At 40.1% G+C, this 5,431-nt stretch overlaps 1 non-coding gene across 1 annotated transcript; it reads right to left on the bottom strand.

Annotated features, from left to right (window-relative positions):
- Window positions 1–3,308: 3,308 nt before the first annotated feature.
- On the bottom strand, window positions 3,309–3,415 carry LOC141709472 (small nucleolar RNA R71). Its single transcript, XR_012570046.1, has one exon. It is a non-coding gene; the product is annotated as a small nucleolar RNA R71 (small nucleolar RNA).
- Window positions 3,416–5,431: the final 2,016 nt, after the last annotated feature.

Genomic DNA, 5,431 nt, shown 5'->3' with positions numbered 1-5,431 from the left:
TGACATCTATGGTTTCTTGAGTGCATTTGACACCCTTAAACTATAGGTTTTCCTTCAAAACTCTTACACAAGACTCTCCTGACCTAAGGGCATCTCCCAAACTTGATGTGACTCAAGGGCCTGACTTGGGCCTTCTTGGGCCTAAGCTCGAAGTCCACGGTTTCCATGGTTCCCCTGTTTTTCTGGGCAGAAAACACCCTAACTTGAATTAACTTGTGACACATGGTTCTAACTCATATCGTATGAACTATGGTTGGAAAAACTTCTCTGACACTCCCTCTAACTAAGGCCCAACAGGACCTAATGAGGGCCTACCAATGACATGGTCAAATCTCCCTATTTCTAAGTTGCAACAAAACTGTCCCCTGCTGGACAGATTTTGTTATTATACTTGTGCACCTAACCAAATGACATGCAAACCTCCAACCAACACCTAAAACCTTTTATATACTCCCAATACTAACTTCTGGTGGCTTGGGCCTCAAAGTGCACATCAATGACATGGTCAAAACTCACTCTAAACCTCAGGGTACTAAACTGATTTTCTGCAGAAATTATAACTCTCCTTTCTCCAAGGTTTTGACTTGACAAACTCAACCACCAACAACCCAATACCCAAACCAAGACTTAAACATGGTGATCTACTAAACTAACACCCTTATACTCAAAATAATCTTGGTGGAGATCATCCTTACCTAAGGTGCAATCATGGCAAAACAAAAGAAACCACATTTCACAACTCACAAATCATCAAGTTTTTGAAACAACAAGTTATGCATTTTATAAAAGATATACACGACTTTTTACCATGCATCAAGAAGCATTAATCAATATTAACACATTATTCCTACTGAAATTAAAGCTTACTAATAAAATCTTTCCAAATGATCAAAATCTTATAACATTCTAAGTGAAATCCACATGCATGCATGTCTTCGAGTTTTGCAAGCCAAACAACATGTTTTCTAAATATGTTTTACCAAGAAATTTACATGCAAGCCTAGCATGAGCTATATCTAGATGATCACTTAGCATGCAAGGAGTTTCATCAAATTTTTACTACAAAATTCAAGCCATTATCACATAAACATGCAAAAATTGAACAAAGCAACAAGAATGGTCTCATGAACCATTCATTCGGCTCCCCTATGGTCATGGCCGAATGAAATGGAAGGGAATGACCATTTAACATCAAGAGTTTTCTTCTCAAGACTTGGCACTGATAAGTGGCATTTTATACCACTTAGAACGTCTTAAAATGGCTTAAATTGGTGTCTTGAAATCAAGTATTTTATGTATTTGATGCGTTTTTCTAGTGTTTATGCATTTCAGGGTATTAGTTGTATTTCGGGGGAGGAATCATCAAGAATAAGCCTTGGCATGTGTTCACCATTGCGAGAGGAAAGGAATGGGCAGATTACGGCGAAGAAACAGAGTAAACCGAGATTTTTTCCAGTAGGGTCCTGCGCGCCCGCGCAGCTATGCTGAGCGGCCGCGCAGGGTCGGGGAAAAGGATAAATTATTTTAGACTTCTACTTCTGTTTGGCTTCCAACTTCTATATAATATGAGTTTATGGGACTATTATATAAGTAGATTTGAGACGTTTTCACAGGAAAAATAAAAAAAGGAGATTATGTTTTAGATTGTGTTTTACGCAAGAAGCGAAGGAGATAAGGAAGAAGACCGATTTAGCACACAGCAACGAAGAGGAAGCATATATTCTTGTGATTCTTGTTTCGTTGTAACGTTGGATGCTAGTTTTCTTGCTTTGACTTATTTACTCTTGTGACGTACTCTGTTTTAATATAATCAGTTTAGTTATTATTTTCTTGTGTTTGTTTATCATGATTTCATATGAACCCATGATGGCGATAAGTTCTATTATGGGCTAATCGTGATCATGGGGTTGCAACGGATTTATTATGGAATTCTTTAGTTAATTGTTTAATACTTTAGTATGTGATGATTGCATGATATCTAGTATTGGTTGTGCGTATTCGTCTTATGTGCGTCGCAAACATATAAGATAGGGTGTTAATCTCTTGTGAAGCGACGGTGGATCTTGAGATTTAGAACTTGCCATGCTAGCATAGGTTCATGTACGTTGTACATGATTAGTGGGTAACTCTAACAGTTTTATTTACCCTATGTAATCAAAAGGAATAACTTGTGCTTAAATCGTTGTGTTGTCAATTTCTGTAGACATATAGGAACTCAACATAATTGATGACTATTCAACTTCTATCTTAATTATGGATGCTTGGTAGAATGGTATTAGTACAATGAAAGTTGGCTTTTATCAGTTTCGTGTTGTTCGATTAATATCATCACTGTCACATGCTAAAGGTAATAACAATGGCTATAGAAGGAAGTAATAATGAAGTTGTGATCTCATGAGTATTTTATTATTGATAATTTGAAGTGTTAGTTAAGTGGATAATTAAGTAGTTAATTATAGTTAATATTTAATCAATAATTTTAAGTGTTATCTTAACATTGAGAAGTAATCATACATTGGTGAGTGAGTTTAATTAGACAATAACTTAGTCTGAGTCTCTGAGGGAACGAACTAGAAAGTATTCTATATTACTTGCGAACGCGTATACTTGCGTAAATATTAGTGCGTGTTTTCGCCCTAACAAGTTTTTGGCGCCGCTGCCGGGGACTCGGCGTATTTGTTTAGTTTATGTACTTACCATCATTGGTCATTAGGACTCAGTGATTAGGACGTAGTAGTTACTTACTCTTTTCGGTTGTGTTTCAGGTACTTTAGCAAGCGTTTATGCAAACTCGTTCTCGTGCTCGCAAGAGGACTTTAGATACAACTGAGGAGACAAACGCAGTTCTTGATATTCCGGAGAAGTTAGATTTTGAGGATTCGGATTCAGGCGCTGAGCAGAAAGAACCAGTAAACATGGGAGATCGTATTGTTCAAGCTGATCCAGCTCTTATGGATTTTTCTCGGCCTAAAATTGATGACATTCAGTCAAGCATCCTTCATCCGACTATTCAAGCTAACACCTTTGAAATCCAGCCGGGCACTATTCAGATGGTGCAGAATTCTGTTTCTTTTGGAGGAGCGGCAACTGAAGACCCCAACATGCACATAAGAAATTTTGTCGAGATCTGCAGCACTTTTAAGTATAATGGCGTGACTGATGAGGCTATCAAGTTGAGGCTTTTCCCATTCTCACTGAGGGATAAGGCTAAAGACTGGTTACATTCTGAACCAGCTGGGTCCATCACTACGTGGCAAGATCTTGCGCAAAAGTTTCTGGTGAAGTTTTATCCAATAGCAAAGACTGCTGCTATGAGGAGTGCTCTTACTCAGTTTGCGCAGCAACCTACAGAATCTATGTGCGAGGCTTGGGAACGCTACAAGGAAATGTTGAGAAAATGTCCACATCATGGAATGCCGGATTGGATGGTAATCACTGGTTTTTATAATGGTTTGGGGGCCCAATCTCGGCCCATGCTCGATGCAGCAGCTGGAGGAGCCTTATGGGCTAAAAGCTATACTGAGGCGTATAATCTTATAGAGACAATGGCTGCAAATGAGCATCAAAACCCAACTCAGAGGATGATGTCAGGCAAGGTTGCAGGTATTCTGGAAGTTGATGCAGCCACCGCTATTGCAGCCTAGCTCCAAGCACTATCAATGAAGGTTGATTCTCTGGCTACGTATGGAGTTAATCAAATAGCTATGGTTTGTGAGCTTTGTGCAGGTTCTCATGCTACGGATCAGTGTTCTCTTGTCAACGAATCTGTTCAGTATTTGAATAATTATCAGCGACAACAGCAGCCTGTGCCAGCGACCTATCATCCTAATAACAGAAATCATCCAAATTTCAGCTGGGGGAATAATCAGAATGCTATTCAGCCAACATATCAACAAGGAGTAAGTAAACAGTTTAACCCACCTGGATTCCAGCAACCACAGCAGTATGCTACAAGGCAATCATATCCTCAACAGGGAAGTGCAGCTGTACCTACTAGTGCTGATTTTGAGGAACTTAAGTTGTTGTGCAAGAGTCAGGCGGTTTCTATCAAGACCTTGGAAAATCAAATCGGTCAATTAGCCAATGCAGTGCTCAATCGTCAACCTGGCACTCTTCCCAGTGACACGGAAGTACCAGGCAGGAAGGAAGCTAAAGAGCAAGTCAAGGCTATTACCTTAAGGTCTGGAAAAGTAGTTGATGCTGAAAAGGCAAAAGAAGTCGAAGCTGAAGTTAGAGATGAAGAATCTAAGAAAAAGGAGAAAGTGGCGGAACCAAAGAAGACTACTGTTGAACACACTCTGCCTGAGGCTAATACAGGGGAGAAACAGCTCTATCCTCCACCACCTTTTCCTAAGAGATTGCAGCAACAAAAGCTGGATAGACAGTTCGGGAAGTTTCTGGAGGTGTTCAAGAAACTTCACATCAATATACCTTTCGCTGAGGCTCTGGAACAAATGCCTAGTTATGCGAAGTTTATGAAGACTATTCTTTCAAGGAAGGTGAAACTGGATGACCTTGAAACCGTTGCTCTAACGGAAGAATGCAGCGCGGTTCTGCAACAAAAGTTACCACCAAAACTGAAAGATCCAGGAAGTTTCACCATTCCTTGCACCATTGGCAATCTAACTTTTGACAAGTGCCTTTGTGATTTGGGAGCAAGCATTAATCTGATGCCCTTGTCGATCTTTAAAAAGCTGGATCTGCCTGATCCAAAACCCACATACATGTCGCTACAATTGGCGGACCGTTCCATTACTTACCCAAGGGGCATAGTTGAGGATGTGCTCTTCAAGGTGGATAAGCTCTTCTTTCCAGCAGATTTTGTTATTCTGGATTTTGAGGAAGATAAGAAGATTCCCATAATCTTGGGGAGGCCTTTCTTGGCTACTGGCCGTACCTTGATAGATGTGCAAAATGGGGAACTTACTATGCGGGTCCAAGATCAGGATGTGACCTTCAACGTATTCAAGGAAATGAAATTCCCTACAGAAGATGAGGAGTGCTTAAAAGTGGATGTGATTGATTCTGCAGTTACTTCAGAACTCGAGCACATGCTAATGTCTGATGCATTGGAAAAGGCCTTAGTGGGGGAATTTGACAGTGATGATGAAGATAGCAATGAGCAATTACAATATCTGAACGCTTCTCCCTAGAAGCGAAAGTTGGACATACCATTTGAATTTCTTGGTACTTCTGACCTCAAGAACGCTGAAGGGAAGCTCAAACCATCAATAGAGGAAGCACCTACCTTCGAGCTCAAACCATTACCTGAACACTTGAGGTATGCTTTTTTAGGTGATTCATCTACGTTACCTGTTATTATTTCAGCTGACCTTTCAGGTAGTGAGGAAGACAAGCTCTTAAGAATTTTGAGAGAATTCAAATCGGCTATAGGATGGACCATAGCAGAGATCAAGGGGATAAGTCCTTC

Source organism: Apium graveolens, chromosome 2, assembly GCF_009905375.1.
Source record: "Apium graveolens cultivar Ventura chromosome 2, ASM990537v1, whole genome shotgun sequence".
In the NCBI taxonomy this organism is placed as follows: Eukaryota; Viridiplantae; Streptophyta; class Magnoliopsida; order Apiales; family Apiaceae; genus Apium; species Apium graveolens.
Note: the sequence above shows the minus strand (reverse complement) of the source record. Positions and strands in the feature narration are given on the sequence as shown.